This window comes from Salmo salar, chromosome ssa03 (genome assembly GCF_905237065.1).
Source record: "Salmo salar chromosome ssa03, Ssal_v3.1, whole genome shotgun sequence".
In the NCBI taxonomy this organism is placed as follows: domain Eukaryota; kingdom Metazoa; phylum Chordata; class Actinopteri; order Salmoniformes; family Salmonidae; genus Salmo; species Salmo salar.
Window position 1 is genome coordinate 104785562 of NC_059444.1, and position 19380 is coordinate 104804941.

The 19380-nt window shown below is 42.6% G+C and overlaps 1 protein-coding gene and 2 long non-coding RNA genes across 4 annotated transcripts in view; 1 reads left to right on the forward strand and 2 right to left on the reverse strand.

The window, feature by feature from the left end:
* LOC123741878 (zinc finger protein 184-like) overlaps positions 1–19380 on the reverse strand; it is a gene marked incomplete at both ends in the record, with an annotated part of 464177 nt that overhangs the window by 168290 nt on the left and 276507 nt on the right. The window lies entirely within an intron of this gene.
* Positions 3342–3837, reverse strand: LOC123741828 (uncharacterized). Of its 2 annotated transcripts, none has more exons than XR_006769379.1 (3): positions 3757–3837; positions 3473–3648; positions 3342–3386 (listed from the first exon to the last, which is right to left on the reverse strand). It is a non-coding gene; the product is annotated as an uncharacterized lncRNA (long non-coding RNA). The 2 variants fall into 2 exon arrangements; XR_006769378.1 differs by having other exon boundaries at positions 3728–3823.
* Positions 5408–16131, forward strand: LOC123741819 (uncharacterized). The gene is made up of 4 exons (XR_006769369.1): positions 5408–5629; positions 12655–12710; positions 14699–14796; positions 15595–16131. It is a non-coding gene; the product is annotated as an uncharacterized lncRNA (long non-coding RNA).

Below are 19380 nucleotides of genomic sequence, written 5' to 3' on the forward strand. Positions count from 1 at the left end.
TCAGTTCCTGCTCTGTGTAATGTTGTAAGGCCTCCACGATCAGTTCCTGCTCTGTGTAATGTTGTAAGGCCTCCACGATCAGTTCCTGCTCTGTGTAATGTTGTAAGGCCTCCACGATCAGTTCCTGCTCTGTGTAATGTTGTAAGGCCTCCACGATCAGTTCCTGCTCTGTGTAATGTTGTAAGGCCTCCACGATCAGTTCCTGCTCTGTGTAATGTTGTAAGGCCTCCACGATCAGTTCCTGCTCTGTGTAATGTTGTAAGGCCTCCACGATCAGTTCCTGCTCTGTGTAATGTTGTAAGGCCTCCACGATCAGTTCCTGCTCTGTGTAATGTTGTAAGGCCTCCACGATCAGTTCCTGCTCTGTGTAATGTTGTAAGGCCTCCACGATCAGTTCCTGCTCTGTGTAATGTTGTAAGGCCTCCACGATCAGTTCCTGCTCTGTGTAATGTTGTAAGGCCTCCACGATCAGTTCCTGCTCTGTGTAATGTTGTAAGGCCTCCACGATCAGTTCCTGCTCATGTGAGTAGAACATCTTGGCAGTGAAGACATCATCCTCAATCTACCGCTTCTCTTCACAAAGAGCACCAAGAGCCTTAGCTTGAGGTGCACCTCCCCATCATCCTCTGCTCCTCCTGCTCTCCAGGACCAATCAGTGCTGTCCACCTGCATTGCATCCTCATACACCAGGGCCTGTAGGAGCTGTGAGGACAAACCTCGTCTCCTCAGGTTGTAGTCCTTCACATGTGTTTTTATGCTACTACCGACCGTGGCCTTTTGGACAGGCAGTTGGCAATACCTTGACCATCTATTGATAACAGATAATCAATACCTTGACCATCTATTGATAACAGATAATCAATACCTTTACCATCTATTGATAACAGATAATCAATACCTTGACCATCAATTAATAACAGATAATCAATACCTTGACCATCTATTGATAACAGATAATCAATACCTTGACCATCTATTGATAACAGACAATCAATACCTTGACCATCTATTGATAACAGATAATCAATACCTTGACCATCTATTGATAACAGATAATCAATACCTTGACCATCTATTGATAACAGATAATCAATACCTTGACCATCTATTGATAACAGATAATCAATACCTTGACCATCGATTGATAACAGATAATCTGTCACAGCTGTGGAAAGGAGTAGACCAAGGTGCAGCGTGGAAGATGTTCATCTTGTATTTATTTTACTCAGAACACTCTGACAATCTGTCACGTCCTGACCAGCAGATGGAGCTATTGTATTAGTTTTGGGGTCAGGACGTGGCAGTTTTGTGTGTGTGAATGTTTGTTGGTGATTGGGACTTCCAATTGAAGGCAGGTGTATTGAGTTGCCTTTGATTGGAAGTCCTATATAGGTGTGTGTGTTTTTCTTTGGGGTTGTGGGTAGTTGTTTTTGCACTGCGTTTGTAGAGCCTGTAAAACTGTTGCTGTCGTGATCTTTATTGTTTTGTCAAGTGGATGCTTTACTCCTTTTTTGGTAATTAAAATATGAGTATCCACATTCTCGCTGCGCCTTGGTCCTCTTCTCTCCAGTACGACATTTTCCGTGACGAGTACGACATTTTTTGTTACACAATCAAACAAAACGACAGCAAAACAGTTCTGTCAGGTTTCACCAACTAAACAGAAAATAACTTCCCACAAGGACAAAGGAAAAACAGGCTGCCTAAGTATGGCTTCCAATCAGAGACAACGAAAGACACCTGCCTCTGATTGGAAACCATACCCGGCCAAAACATAGAAAATAAAACATAGATTGCCCACCCACCTATCACACCCTGGCCTAGCTAAACAGAGAAAACATAGCTCTCCTAGGCCACAGTGTGACATAATCAATACCTTGACCATCTATTGATAACAGATAATACAGACAGAAAATATGTTAAAGGTAATCCAATCTAAACAAAAATAAATAAAAAATGACCTAAAGCTGCTATAAAATTACTCTGATTACCATCCAACAATAGATCATGAGCAACAGAAACCAAGTTCAGAAACAGATACAAATAAACATTATTATTGTGTATGACCACCCAGAATTAACATAGAACTGATATGAGTTGACTTGTTCCTATTGTTGAATATATATCTATAACCTGCATATTTTCAGGCCACAGAGGAACCTCCGTTCTAGCAGCAGACTGAAGGTTCCCTCCAGATTGGTCCTCAATCTGTTCCTCTGCAGTCTGTGGAGTGCAGTCTGGAAGAGACTGCTGGTGGGGGACCATCAATCTGTTCCTCTGCAGTCTGTGGAGTGCAGTCTGGAAGAGACTGCTGGTGGGGGACCATCAATCTGTTACTCTGCAGTCTGTGGAGTGCAGTCTGGAAGAGACTGCTGGTGGGGGACCATCAATCTGTTACTCTGCAGTCTGTGGAGTGCAGTCTGGAAGAGACTGCTGGTGGGGGACCATCAATCTGTTACTCTGCAGTCTGTGGAGTGCAGTCTGGAAGAGACTGCTGGTGGGGGACCATCAATCTGTTACTCTGCAGTCTGTGGAGTGCAGTCTGGAAGAGACTGCTGGTGGGGGACCATCGATGGAGGATGCTGTTCTTCCTCTCCATCGTCTTCAGTTTTCTGTCATCAGAAAGGTTCTAAATACTTTGACCAGGGAGATCAATTATATTCATTTATCTAACAATTACACTGTTAAAAACTGAGGAAGTACCTATCGAACTGCACAAGCTGAAAAACAGCTGTTCCATCTCCACTTTCCTGCTGTACCCTGAAAATAAAACATGGATTACAGAGGGCATACAATAATGCATGTCGAAAAATAACAACTTTGTTTAGTCATTTGAAATTAATTACATACATTGCAATTGTATGTTGCTGGAGCATTGCAACATATTGCTCCTCCCAGCACAGAGCAGGTTTTTGCCTCTCAAGGGTGACACTGACATTCCTGCCCCAATCCCTAATGGTGTCCAGTGTTGTTCCTAAAACATAACAACACTGACATTCCTGCCCCAATCCCTAATGGTGTCCAGTGTTGTTCCTACAACACAACAACACTGACATTCCTGCCCCAATCCCTAATGGTGTCCAGTGTTGTTCCTACAACATAACAACACTGACATTCCTGCCCCAATCCCTAATGGTGTCCAGTGTTGTTCCTACAACATAACAACACTGACATTCCTGCCCCAATCCCTAATGGTGTCCAGTGTTGTTCCTAAAACATAACAACAGTGACAGATGTGACAACATTTCTAATCAATACTGAAATTCTATGCCTAGATTATTGATACAATGGTTTACCTGGAAGAGACTGTGCAATTTCTTCCATTTCCCTTTTTGCTTCTGTTGCAACTTCTGTTGCTGGGGAAACCCTCTATGGCAGAGAGTCCACTACATCAAAACAACAGGAAATGTTAGGAACATCACTAGAGTCAACCAGCATCAAGTAAATGAATAACAATTCCAAGTGTACTAACGTAGCCTCTGGCGTTTTCCCATGGTGGAGAAGTGCATCAGTCAGGAGGTCAATAAGATGGGACGGCCTCATTTCTTTGGTGACCTTCCCAAAGCGCCTCAGATACGACCACAGCCTCTCCATCTGCTCCCCATCTGCCAGTCCAGCACCTTCCACATATCGGGTGTTGAATTTCATCTAGAAATATAAAATCATGTCATACCATGGTAAAAGGGTTATTTGGTTAAAACCTTATAAAATATGAATTAATACCTACTGATAATATTAATGATCCTGTTCAAGTACCTGACATGGCAAGTCATGTCCATCAGCATGGAAACCTGGAACAACCAATTTGGTCCCATGATTCAATTCAGGAAAGTTTCTCTAAAAAGTTATGGACAAAATGTTCATGTTAAAACTATTGTTGGAGAAACTGCTTTTCAAATGTTAAAGTCAATGAGATCTTGAATAAAAAAGATGAATTACTTGCACATGTAGCTGCATCTGGAATCAATGTCCTCCATGAAGATGAGGTTGATGTTCTGGCCTCTCATCCCCTCCTTCATCTCTCAGCAGGTTCACTGCATCTGACATCAATGTCCTCCATGAAGATGAGATTGATGTTCTGGCCTCTCATCCCTTCCTTCATCTCTCAGCAGGTTCACTGCATCTGGCATCAATGTCCTCCATGAAGATGAGACTGATGTTCTGGCCTCTCATCCCCTCCTTCATCTCTCAGCAGGTTCACTGCATCTGGCATCAATGTCCTCCATGAAGATGAGGTTGATGTTCTGGCCTCTCATTCCCTCCTTCATCTCTCAGCAGGTTCACTGCATCTGGCATCAATGTCCTCCATGAAGATGAGACTGATGTTCTGGCCTCTCATCCCCTCCTTCATCTCTCAGCAGGTTCACTGCATCTGGCATCAATGTCCTCCATGAAGATGAGGTTGATGTTCTGGCCTCTCATCCCCTCCTTCATCTCTCAGCAGGTTCACTGCATCTGGAATCAATGTCCTCCATGAAGATGAGGTTGATGTTCTGGCCTCTCATCCCCTCCTTCATCTCTCAGCAGGTTCACTGCATCTGGCATCAATGTCCTCCATGAAGATGAGGTTGATGTTCTGGCCTCTCATCCCCTACTTCATCTCTCAGCAGGTTCACTGCATTTGACAAACTACAGAAGAAGTACATCATTATCTGCACTAAATAACTAAATACAATTTACTAAATTAACTAAATTAATCAACACTGAAATAAAATACTGAAAAAGAAACTGAAAAAAACTCCCTATTACTGCATCCCACCTTTCACCCTTTTTCATGTTCAGGAAGTGAAGCGGGTGGTCATGCTGGCAGGAAACCCCAACACGCCTGTCTTCTACAATTTCCTTGTTTGGGGTTTGGACCTGATGGCATTGCCTGCTTGAAATCCATGGCAACCCTAAAATATCTATAATAATATAAAGCACAATACAAGTATTATGTACTGAAATGCTTCCTTGCAGGTTAACCTCTTGACAATACAACAACAATAGAACAAGTCAGTAGCTAAGTTAATAAAAAAAGTAATACAATAGTAATAAACCCTTCATTCATCAGTACCCTGAACAAAGCTGGGTGTTTCTGGGATAGAGGGTTGATATTAAAGTCAGTACTACAATAGTAATAAACCCTTCATTCATCAGTACCCTGAACATAGCTGGGTGTTTCTGGGATAGAGGGTTGATATAAAAGTCTATATATTAAGATGTAAGCAATACAATAAGCAATACCCCCAGGCTATATGAATATAAAGAGACATGAGACAAAACAATCATAATGAATCAGATTACATGGAGAGGGGGGACCTGATCCTAGATCATAATGAATCAGATTACATGGAGAGGAGGGACCTGATCTTAGATCATAATGAATCAGAGTACATGGAGAGGAGGACCTGATACCATATCAGCACTCCTCCTCTGGGACACTGCCTTTATGAAACCAAACACATAGTTGTTAAATCTAGTTACAGCAGGTGTTTACTGCCATCTAGTGGAAGATACCAATAAAACACTTTATTTTCAGGGTGGGGAGGCGGCTGATTGAAACAGAAAGTTAAGTTGTTCTTTTGTACAGAATCCATTTTGAGACGACAGAGCAGAAGACGCTATATGGAGATTACTGACAAATAAAGTGAGTATTTCTCAGTATTTCTGAACAGTAATACATTCTAAAGGACAGAGTAAGATATAGTACTAGTAGTAGTTAGTAGAACTGTTATATGAGCTTAGTTGCTGACAGACAGCAGTTTTCAAAGTGGAAACTAATCAGTAGGTCTACATGTTATCAGTAAAACGTCTGGTAAAGATGGTGGAGGAGCTTTTACATTATATGGTTTTATGTTTATCTCAGGGTTTCTCAATCCTTTTGTTCTGACCAGCACTTACACACCTGATTCAACTAATCATTAAATATTTTAAAACAGTTTCATATTTGAGGCATACAAATGAACATTCTCAAATGAAAACCTTTTGGGTTTGAAGGCCTGTTTACAATTATTAAAGGCCTACTAGAATTCATATTTGATGAAAAAACACAGCTAAACCTGGTTTCTAGTAAATTATATGTTTATCTAAAATAATGTAAAAGAGATGTCTTGAAGAAGGACTATAATATAAAAACTGAAGCATGATTCAGTACAATGTCATGAGTTACTGCTGTCACATGCAACTGACTGTTAGCCCCACCCGCTGGATACTGTTGTTATATAACTATTGTTATATAAATGGGTGGTGACGTGTTTGACTATGATTGGTGTTAAAACAATTCTAATTAAATTATTAAATGAAATCATACTCTACCTTAACCACAATGTATTTAAAAATGCATTTTGTTTGTTATGAAAAAGAATGCTCTTAAACATTTGCATTTAAAGTATAACTTTTAATGTATATAAACAAAGTGCATATAAATCTAACCATTCAAAATAAATACAACCTGAACAACATAATAGAATATTGCATCATATCAAAGAAAAATAAATAACAATTTGCCAAACTGCAGCATCCCACAATTTGAAATAAATGTAAAACATAAGGATGCTATTACACATGTGCATTTAAAGTATAACTTTTTAATGTATATAAACAAAGTGCATATAAATCTAACCATTGAAAATGAATACAACCTGAACAACATAATAATAGAATATTTAACCATATCAAAGAAAAATAAATAACAATGTGCAAAACTGCAGCATCCCAAAACATTAAACTGGTCCCTCTTTTCTCTCTCTTCTTTATTACCATGTTATAACCAGCAGCACACAGCAATGCTGACCAGATTTTGCTTTTATGAGAGATTTGCATTCAGAAATGCAAGCTGCCTCACTTTCGAGGGGCTGATGCGGTTTCTTCTCTCAGTAATTATTTGTCCTGTTTTCGAGAAGACCCTCTCAGAGGGAACGGATGAGGCCACTATGCAGAGTCTCCCTGTCATGACTTTAGTAAGCCGTGGGTAGACAGAGGCCTTGTTCTTCCACCAGCTCAGAGGATCTGCAGATCTTTGGAGGAGGGGCTCCACCAAATAGGATCGGACCTCCATTATGGCATCTGCTGAGGGATTCCTTCGTGCTGCATACCCAGTTGCTCTCTCGTCAAACAGCATCCAAACAGCAGACGTTTGTGACACTACTGCTGGTGCTTCTGCTCCATCTGATCCCTCTTCTTCCTGATGCCCTGGTGCCTGAGCCAGCTGACTGCTGGGGCTGTCCCTCCCTGCTGCGGAGGTTATTCTTTGAAGAGCCTCATCAATCGCTATGGCATCACTGAAGGCTAACTTCTTAAACCTGGGGTCAAGTGCAGCGTTTCTGATAGCACGTGATTATATTCCATTCTGTGGAACTTTCTGTCCATTGATGAACATATGGTGTCCATCAACTCGGTCACATTAAATTTGCTTCTCTCTGGCGTCTGGCTGTGATTCGCTGCAGACCCTTACACAGGAGTATCATTGTTGAGGTGGTCACATAGCTGAAAAGAGAGAACAGTAACTTATTAGTTCAGCTTCATGTTTAGTCTACTGATACTACATTCTCATCTACTGCTCATATACATATATAATACTGGATTAAATAATGATGCAGTAATAACTGCTTACTGTACCTCACTCCACTGATCTCCACAGTGACCTGCTCCAGGACTGCACACCTCCTCCACCACCTCCCATTCCTCTTGGGTCAGAGCATCAACAGGTGCATTGACAATGCCCAGGGTAGAGATGATGGCATCCTTTGACTCAAGAAACCGCTTCAACATATAAAATGTTGAATTCCACCTTGTAGTGCAGTCTTGTTTAGGCCTCAGCTCATGCATCCCCATCTGGCGTTGTGTAGACTTTAGTTTTTCAGCACCTACTGTGCTCCTGTGGAAGTATTCCACAGCTGCTTTCACTTTGTCCACAGTAGGCTTCATCACCTTCAGAGCATCTCTTACAATCAGGTTGATTGTGTGGGCAAGACATGGATGATGGGTCAATTTATTAAACATTTTCATGGCTTTGGTTATGTTAGCTGCATTGTCGCTAACACAACAGACCACTTTTCCATCTACTTGTCCTTCTCTGGCCACTCTCAACAGTTCCTCTGCCAAGTTCTCTGGGTGTGTCTGTCGCTGAACTCAAAGCAGTCCAGAAGACAGCTAGACATCGAAAAAATCTTCAATGAAGTGACATGTACCCGACATGTAAGAAGAAGTGGTTACCCTTGATGTCCAGCAGTCAGTGGTAAGGAAAACTGCAGTAGCTTTTTAGACTCTTTTCCACACTGAAGCCTGTGTGCTCTCGTACATTTGTGGAAAAGTGATTTTGAAAGGGTTTTCCTGCTTGGAATTGTGTACATTGGATTTACATTATTGCTATAATTTCTAAAACCTCCACAATCTAAAATGGCTGGAAATCGGTGGCAATCATTTTAGCCAATGCAATATCAATGTGGCCTTGTTTTGCTAAAGACATAGACTTTGGAATAAACTGGTCCATAGAAGACTGCGTTGCTGTGGGTCATGGAGTAGGTCTACTGGACAGAGTGGATACATCTCCACCACTATCACTAGCAGGTCTACTGGACTGAGTGGATACATCTCCACCACTATCACTAGCAGGTCTACTGGACTGAGTGGATACATCTCCACCACTATCACTAGCAGGTCTACTGGACTGAGTGGATACATCTCCACCACTATCACTAGCAGGTCTACTGGACTGAGTGGATACATCTCCACCACTATCACTAGCAGGTCTACTGGACTGAGTGGATACATCTCCACCACTATCACTAGCAGGTCTACTGGACTGAGTGGATACATCTCCACCACTATCACTAGCAGGTCTACTGGACTGAGTGGATACATCTCCACCACTATCACTAGCAGGCCTACTGGACTGAGTGGATACATCTCCACCACTATCACTAGCAGGCCTACTGGACTGAGTGGATACATCTCCACCACTATCACTAGCAGGCCAACTGGACTGAGTGGATACATCTCCACCACTATCACTAGCAGGTCTACTGGACTGACTGGACACATCTCCACCACTATCACTAGCAGGTCTACTGGACTGACTGGACACATCTCCACCACTATCACGAGCAGGTCTACTGGACTGACTGGACACATCTCCACCACTATCACTAGCAGGTCTACTGGACTGAGTGGATACATCTCCACCACTATCACTAGCAGGTCTACTGGACTGAGTGGATACATCTCCACCACTATCACTAGCAGGTCTACTGGACTGAGTGGATACATCCCCACCACTATCACTAGCAGGTCTACTGGACTGAGTGGATACATCCCCACCACTATCACTAGCAGGTCTACTGGACTGAGTGGATACATCTCCACCACTATCACTAGCAGGTCTACTGGACTGAGTGGATACATCTCCACCACTATCACTAGCAGGTCTACTGGACTGAGTGGATACATCTCCACCACTATCACTAGCAGGTCTACTGGACTGAGTGGATACATATCCACCACTATCACTAGCAGGCCTACTGGACTGAGTGGATACATCTCCATGTGTGGAGGTACTGGCTCCACCACTATCACTAGCAGGTCTACTGGACTGAGTGGATACATCTCCACCACTATCACTAGCAGGCCTACTGGACTGAGTGGATACATCTCCACGTGTGGAGGTACTGGCTCCACCACTATCACTAGCAGGTCTACTGGACTGAGTGGATACATCTCCACCACTATCACTAGCAGGCCTACTGGACTGAGTGGATACATGTCCATGTGTGGAGGTACTGGCTCCACCACTATCACTAGCAGGTCTACTGGACTGACTGGACACATCTCCACCACTATCACTAGCAGGTCTACTGGACTGAGTGGATACATCTCCATGTGTGGAGGTACTGGCTCCACCACTATCACTAGCAGGTCTACTGGACTGACTGGACACATCTCCACCACTATCATTAACAGGTCTACTGGACTGAGTGGATACATCTCCATGTGTGGAGGTACTGGCTCCACCACTATCACTAGCAGGTCTACTGGACTGAGTGGATACATCCCCACCACTATCACTAGCAGGTCTACTGGACTGAGTGGTTACATCCCCACCACTATCACTAGCAGGTCTACTGGACTGAGTGGATACATCTCCACCACTATCACTAGCAGGTCTACTGGACTGAGTGGATACATCTCCACCACTATCACTAGCAGGTCTACTGGACTGAGTGGATACATCTCCACCACTATCACTAGCAGGTCTACTGGACTGAGTGGATACATCTCCACCACTATCACTAGCAGGTCTACTGGACTGAGTGGATACATCTCCACCACTATCACTAGCAGGCCTACTGGACTGAGTGGATACATCTCCATGTGTGGAGGTACTGGCTCCACCACTATCACTAGCAGGTCTACTGGACTGAGTGGATACATCTCCACCACTATCACTAGCAGGCCTACTGGACTGAGTGGATACATCTCCACGTGTGGAGGTACTGGCTCCACCACTATCACTAGCAGGTCTACTGGACTGAGTGGATACATCTCCACCACTATCACTAGCAGGCCTACTGGACTGAGTGGATACATGTCCATGTGTGGAGGTACTGGCTCCACCACTATCACTAGCAGGTCTACTGGACTGACTGGACACATCTCCACCACTATCACTAGCAGGTCTACTGGACTGAGTGGATACATCTCCATGTGTGGAGGTACTGGCTCCACCACTATCACTAGCAGGTCTACTGGACTGACTGGACACATCTCCACCACTATCATTAACAGGTCTACTGGACTGAGTGGATACATCCCCACCACTATCACTAGCAGGTCTACTGGACTGAGTGGTTACATCCCCACCACTATCACTAGCAGGTCTACTGGACTGAGTGGATACATCTCCACCACTATCACTAGCAGGTCTACTGGACTGAGTGGATACATCTCCACCACTATCACTAGCAGGTCTACTGGACTGAGTGGATACATCTCCACCACTATCACTAGCAGGTCTACTGGACTGAGTGGATACATCTCCACCACTATCACTAGCAGGTCTACTGGACTGAGTGGATACATCTCCACCACTATCACTAGCAGGCCTACTGGACTGAGTGGATACATCTCCATGTGTGGAGGTACTGGCTCCACCACTATCACTAGCAGGTCTACTGGACTGAGTGGATACATCTCCACGTGTGGAGGTGCTGACTCCACCACTATCACTAGCAGGCCCGCTGACCTGATCCTAGATCATAATGAATCAGATTACATGGATAGGAGGACCTGATCCTAGATCATAATGAATCAGGTTACATGGAGAGGGGGGACCTGATCCTAGATCATAATGAATCAGATTACATGGAGAGGAGGGGCCTGATCCTAGATCATAATGAATCAGATTATATGGAGAGGAGGACCTGATCCTATATCATAATGAATCAGATTACATAGAGAGGAGGACCTGATCCTAGATTATAATGAATCAGATTACATGGAGAGGGGGACCTGATCCTAGATCATAATGAATCAGATTACATGGAGAGGAGGGGACCTGATCCTAGATCATAATGAATCAGATTACATGGAGAGAGGAGGACCTGATCCTAGATCATAATGAATCAGATTACATGGAGAGGAGGGACCTGATCCTAGATCACAATGAATCAGATTACATGGAGAGGGGGGGGACCTGATCCTAGATCATAATGAATCAGATTACATGGAAAGGGGGGACCTGATCCTAGATCATAATGAATCAGATTACATGGAGAGGGGGACCTGATCCTAGATCATAATGAATCAGATTACATGGAGAGGGGGGACCTGATCCTAGATCATAATGAATCAGATTACATGGAGAGGGGGGACCTGATCCTAGATCATAATGAATCAGATTACATGGAGAGGGGTGACATGATCCTAGATCATAATGAATCAGATTACATGGAGAGGGGGGACCTGATCCTAGATCATAATGAATCAGATTACATGGAGAGGGGTGACATGATCCTAGATCATAATGAATCAGATTACATGGAGAGGGGGACCTGATCCTAGATCATAATGAATCAGATTACATGGAGAGGGGGACCTGATCCTAGATCATAATGAATCAGATTACATGGAGAGGGGGACCTGATCCTAGATCATAATGAATCAGATTACATGGAGAGGAGGACCTGATCCTAGATCATAATGAATCAGATTACATGGAGAGGAGGACCTGATCCTAGATCATAATGAATCAGATTACATGGAGAGGAGGACCTGATCCTAGATCATAATGAATCAGATTACATGGAGAGGAGGGACCTGATCCTAGATCATAATGAATCAGATTACATGGAGAGGGGGGGACCTGATCCTAGATCATAATGAATCAGGTTACATGGAGAGGAGGACCTGATCCTAGATCACAATGAATCAGATTACATGGAGAGGTGGGACCTGATCCTAGATCATAATGAATCAGATTACATGGAGAGGGGGACCTGATCCTGATTCAGCACTCCTCCTTTGAGACACTGCCTTTATGATTAAGGAATGCTGTTGTAAAGTGTAGTTACAGCTGGTGTTTACTGCCATCTAGTGGAAGATACCAATAAAACACTTTATTTTCAGGGTGGGGAGACGGCTGAGTGAAACAGAAAGTAAAGTTGTTCTTTTGTTCAGGATCCATTTTGAGACGACAGAGCAGAAGACGCTATATGGAGATTACTGACAAATAAGTAAGTATTTCTGAACAATAATCTATTCTAAAGGACAGAGTAAGAGAATGAATACTAGGAATGAGATATTACTAGTTAGTAGAACTGCTACTTGAGCTGAGTTGCTGACAGACAGCAGTTTTCAAAGTGGAAACTAATCAGTGGTCTACATGTTATCAGTAAAACGTCTGGTAAAGATGGTGGAGGAGCTTTTTACATTATATGGTTTTATGTTTATCTCAGGGTTTCTCAATCCTTTTGTTCTGACCAGCACTTACACACCTGATTCAACTAATCATCAAATATATATTTGAAGATAGATTTAAGGCATCATTAAAACCTTTTGGGTTTGTAGGCCTGTTTCCAATTATTAAAGTCCTACAGTAATTCATATTTTGGAGGAAAAAACACAGCTAAACTTGGTTACGAGTAAATTATATGTTTAGCAAAAATAACATAAGAAGGACTATAATAAAAAACTGAAGCAAGATTCGGTACAATGTCATGATTTGCTGCTGTCGCATGCAACTGACTGTTACCTCTGGTTACTGTTGTAAATGCCTCTGGGTTTAGAACTCTGTGTCTCAGTGCCCTGCGACAGTGGGAAGTTAGTTTTGCATGGCCCGGTGCTACAGGTGAGTGGAGTTTTATTTTAAGGAACAATGGAATGGTCTAAAATGCGTAAACTCTGCGCACCCGGGGGAGCCGGGCAATGCAAAACGAATTCACCCAGTGACCGTTGCTTTATTTCCTTATATGAAATTGAAAGTAACTTTGTAGCCTGCGCAGTTACAAAATGTCTGTTGACACTGTGGCTCATATGTCTCTAGAATATTAGAACAGTGGTGGAAAAAGTACTCAATTCTCATACTTGAGTAAAAGTAAAGATACCTTAATAGAAAATGACTCAATTAAAAGTGAAAGTCACCCAGTAAAATACTTCTTCAGTAGAAGTCTAAAAGTATTTGGTTTAAAATATAATTAAGTATCAAAAGTAAATGTAATTGCTAAAATATACTTAAGCATCAAAAGTAAAAGTAAAGTAGTGATCATTTAAAATTCATTTTATTAAGCAAACCAGACGGCACAATTTTCTTGTTATTTTAATTTACGGATAGCCAGGGTCACACTCCAACACTCAGACATCATTTAAAAATGAAGCATTTGAGTTTAGTGAGTCCTCCAGGTCAGAGGCAGTAATGACCAGGGATGTTCTCTGTTTAGTGAGTCCTCCAGATCAGAGGCAGTAGGGATGACCAGGGATGTTCTCTGTTTAGTGAGTCCTCCAGATCAGAGGCAGTAGGGATGTTCTCTTGATAAGTGTTCAAATTGGACCGTTTTCTGTCCTGCTAAGCATTCAACATGTAACGAGTACTTTTGGGTGTCAGGGAAAATGTATGGAGTAAAAAGTACATCATTTTCTTCATGAATGTAGAGAAGTAAAAGAGAAAGTTGTTAAAAATATATTTCTCAAAGAGATAATGAATGAATGAGAACAATTGACATTCAAGAATTAGTCACTGTGTTAACCACAACCAACATGCTGGATCTCTGTTTAGTTGTCACTGTGTTAACCACAACCAACATGCTGGATCTCTGTTTAGTTGTCACTGTGTTAACCACAACCAACATGCTGGATCTCTGTTTAGTTGTTACTGTGTTAACCACAACCAACATGCTGGATCTCTGTTTAGTTGTCACTGTGTTAACCACAACCAACATGCTGGATCTCTGTTTAGTTGTTACTGTGTTAACCACAACCAACATGCTGGATCTCTGTTTAGTTGTCACTGTGTTAACCACAACCAACATGCTGGATCTCTGTTTAGTTGTCACTGTGTTGACCACAACCAACATGCTGGATCTCTGTTTAGTTGTCACTGTGTTAACCACAACCAACATGCTGGATCTCTGTTTAGTTGTCACTGTGTTAACCACAACCAACATGCTGGATCTCTGTTTAGTTGTCCCTGTGTTGACCACAATCAACATGTTGGATCTCTGTTTAGGGGTCAGTGCTCTAAAATGAGTCTCTCTGGGGAGAGAGAGGAGGGGGCCCTGCCTCTAAAATGCATCTCTCTGGGGGACATGACACCAAAGCTAAGAGGTAAGATGACAATTTTATGAAGAATTTATTAACTTTATTTCCAAAATAAATAGCTATCTTAAGATGAATGCAGTTACTGTAAATCTCTCTGGATAAGAGCATCTGCTAAATCAGGGGTTCTCAATCCGGGGTCTGTGGAGGTACTGCAGGGGTTCTCAATCCGGGGTCTGTGGAGGTACTGCAGGGGCTCCACGGCACCCTGACTGTACTCGTTGCAATGTAACACATTTGATAGAATTTTCACATGACACGACCACTTTGCCTACTCTTAATTATTGCCTAATATAATGGAATGCATATTTTCTTTACCAATTCTGATCGTTGTTACAAGAAGAATTTTGACAATATTCCCGTTATATCAACACACTCTTCACACCCGTTTAACAACTCTAAATAGCTTTGGCATAGTAGGCATCAAGTCCCTTGCCAATAATGTTGCCTGCAACGTTGCATACAATGTTCATTTTCATCGAACACAGATTACGCCCTAGATGTCTTCAATTGCCCAATTTATAGCCATGCCAAATTTAGGATAATTTTTTAACAATGTGATGTTGTGCTCCCAAGGGAGAACTTGAAATAACATGATGTGGATAATTAAATAATCAAAAGAAAAACGTGTTTATTTTACACTCTTAGAAAAGAAGGTTCCTTATAGAACCAAAAAGGCTTCTATCACTTCCTTAATATATGGAACCACTAAAAGTTATATATATTTTTGGGTTCAGTGAAGAAGAACCTCTAGAGTTCTGATCAATGAAAGGTGAATGTTTAGAGGATATGAACCCAGCAGACCAGCGCCCGGCCCGGGATTCAAACCAGCCACCTTTCAGCCACAGGTCCAACTCCTGCCACAGCTCCAACTCCTTAATCGCTGGGCGAAAACCTGAGTTAATCTTGGGAAATTAGCATAAATTAATCTGCCAAAATGAAGACAAAATGCTTTGGAGACATACATGGTATCACTTGTTATACATAAGTATTATACATAAATCATTGCCAAAAGCACAGGACATATATTATTTATGGATTGATCATATCAAATATCAAAACATTATTTTAACTACTACAAAGCATTTACATGTGGCTCAGGAACCACTGACTCACTGCATTGTTCTATAGTATTATCAAGACACCTGCTGTTAACTCTTAACTACTTAGGACAGCTCACGAGGTGTTCTAAATATCTGCTGACTAGGTGGGACTAGAGATTTCATGCATAGCTTTAATTTATTCCCCGAAGTGTCAAATGTCTTTATTCTCAGCACTTATACGACCACTTCTCTACTCTGAGACGCTTTGTGGATATGGGCCTAGATCTCAAAATATTGTTATAAAAAAGTGGAACGTTTGTTTAACATAATAATAAAAATGAATATTACTAATGTAACCCACTGTAAAGACTGGGCTTAGTTGATTGTGTTGCACTGCTCAAGTCCGCGTTCTGGAACTGTCCGAGTCCACGTCCGGTGTGGCACCAAGAATATTGTCCGGTTACGCGCAGAGTGGACTAAGGTAAATTTTGGGGAATAACGATGGAGTTTGTTACAGTGTTGAAACGCCAAACTTTATTGTTCAATTAGCTTTTTGCTTTACGGTCAGGGACAGGATGAGTGTAGCCAGATCCTTTTCACTCTCTATCCTTGTTTCATTTTGTGGTTCACCGGATTCGTCATCATCATCGAGACAAACGACAGACGAACGTCCTGCTAGCTAGCCAAGCTAGTCGGTAAAGCTAGGTAAGCTAGCTAGCTACTCTACCAGCAGCATCCTAGTTATCCTAGCTAGTCGGTACAGCTAGGTAAGCTAGCTAGCTACTCTACCAGCAGCATCCTAGTTATCCTAGCTAGTCGGTACAGCTAGGTAAGCTAGCTAGCTACTATACCAGCAGCATCCTAGTTATCCTAGCTAGTCGGTACAGCTAGGTAAGCTAGCTAGCTACTCTACCAGCAGCATCCTAGTTATCCTAGCTAGTCGGTACAGCTGGGTAAGCTAGCTAGCTACTCTACCAGCAGCATCCTAGTTATCCAAGCTAGTTGGTACAGCTAGGTAAGCTAGCTAGCATCTCTACCAGCAGCATCCTAGTTATCCAAGCTAGTCGGTACAGCTGGGTAAGCTAGCTAGCTAGCTACCCTACCAGCAGCATCCTAGTTATCCTAGCTAGTCGGTACAGCTGGGTAAGCTAGCTAGCTACTCTACCAGCAGCATCCTAGTTATCCTAGCTAGTCGGAACAGCTGGGTAAGCTAGCTAGCTACTATACCAGCAGCATCCTAGTTATCCTAGCTAGTCAGTACTGCTAGGTAAGCTAGCTAGCTACTATACCAGCAGCATCCTAGTTATCCTAGCTAGTCGGTACAGCTAGGTAAGCTAGCTAGCTACTCTACCAGCAGCATCCTAGTTATCCTAGCTAGTCGGTACAGCTATGTAAGCTAGCTAGCTACTCTACCAGCAGCATCCTAGTTATCCTAGCTAGTCGGTACAGCTAGGTAAGCTAGCTAGCTACTCTACCAGCAGCATCCTAGTTATCCTAGCTAGTCGGTACAGCTATGTAAGCTAGCTAGCTACTCTACCAGCAGCATCCTAGTTATCCTAGCTAGTCGGTACAGCTAGGTAAGCTAGCTAGCTACTCTACCAGCAGCATCCTAGTTATCCTAGCTTGTCGGTACAGCTAGGTAAGCTAGCTAGCTACTATACCAGCAGCATCCTAGTTATCCTAGCTAGTCGGTACAGCTAGGTAAGCTAGCTAGCTACTCTACCAGCAGCATCCTAGTTATCCTAGCTAGTCGGTACAGCTGGGTAAGCTAGCTAGCTACTCTACCAGCAGCATCCTAGTTATCCAAGCTAGTTGGTACAGCTAGGTAAGCTAGCTAGCATCTCTACCAGCAGCATCCTAGTTATCCAAGCTAGTCGGTACAGCTGGGTAAGCTAGCTAGCTAGCTACCCTACCAGCAGCATCCTAGTTATCCTAGCTAGTCGGTACAGCTGGGTAAGCTAGCTAGCTACTCTACCAGCAGCATCCTAGTTATCCTAGCTAGTCGGTACAGCTGGGTAAGCTAGCTAGCTACTCTACCAGCAGCATCCTAGTTATCCTAGCTAGTCGGTACAGCTGGGTAAGCTAGCTAGCTACTCTACCAGCAGCATCCTAGTTATCCTAGCTAGTCGGTACAGCAGGTAAACTAGCTAGCTACTCTACCAGCAGCATCCTAGTTATCCTATCCTCCCTCTCTCGTTGACGGATGCTGGCTACCTCTGTCCGGTTCTCCTCTCTTCACTAGATGGATGGTAACTTTAGTGTTTAACCCCTCTGTATCCAAGGACCAATCTTTTGAATATTTTTTTCGGGGCGCCTCAAGTAGGCTGGACACATTCCTTTTTTTATTTTTTATTCTCAGCTGCCTCACCAACGTCTGAATGTGCATTAATAACTTTTAATTGGTAAATATTTCCAATAGATGGCAGCATAAGACCACGAAGCATCAGTTATAGGCTACAAGCAGCAATATGATTGACATAAAATAGCATGCAACCCCAGACTATATGTCCCATGATTTTCTAAAATGGTCACTCATTAACATAACTTTAGTTAGCTATATATCTCGTTTTAGGGCTGTGTTGCTTTTAGGAGAGCAAATTAATAGTGACTAGAGCAGGTATTGAACCTCAGTATACATTTATTATAAAAAGTAATCTTAATATCTGATATTGCGAGTAAACAACCTCAGAATAGAAAAGACAAGAGTGCGTCTTCCAGCCCACCAATAAATTACATCATTCAACCCTCCCGGTTAGTAAATTTACCTCAACATGCCCCTGGAGAAGGCAGAGCGATGACGCCAGCTTTTTACCGGGGCTGAGTTGACTACTAGAGAGAGAAGGCAGAGCGACGACACCAGCTTTTTACCGGGGCTGAGTTGACTACTAGAGAGAGAAGGCAGAGTGACGACACCAGCTTTTTACCGGGGCTGAGTTGACTACTAGAGAGAGAAGGCAGAGTGACGACACCAGCTTTTTACCGGGGCTGAGTTGACTACTAGAGAGAGAAGGCAGAGTGACGACACCAGCTTTTTACCGGGGCTGAGTTGACTACTAGAGAGAGAAGGCAGAGTGACGACACCAGCTTTTTACCGGGGCTGAGTTGACTACTAGAGAGAGAAGGCAGAGTGGCTCGATGCTGGTTGATGAATTTGACAATGAATGTACCTGGAAAATACGTTTTTCTCAACTAGAGGTGACTGAATTAATGTTCAGACTTATTGATAATCGTTATATTAATGAAGTATAATTTCAAAACATGAGCATAAAAACAGGTAATAATAAACATGAATCATCATTATATTACTTCACAGTAATCTGTTAAATGCTTTTTCAGTCCTTCCTCTTGCGTTAGCAGTGTGGAAAGGGACAGAAAGAAGCTCACAGGAGTTTTCCTGTGAGGGGGAGTGGTGGTGTATCCAGGGAGAAAACTAATCTAATCTTCTGAAATGTCATTTGTGGTCTTATGCTGCCATCTATTGGAATTATGTAGCAACTGCAGTAGTACTGAATAATATGTAATTCTTTACTAAAGTAGAAATTACTCAGAA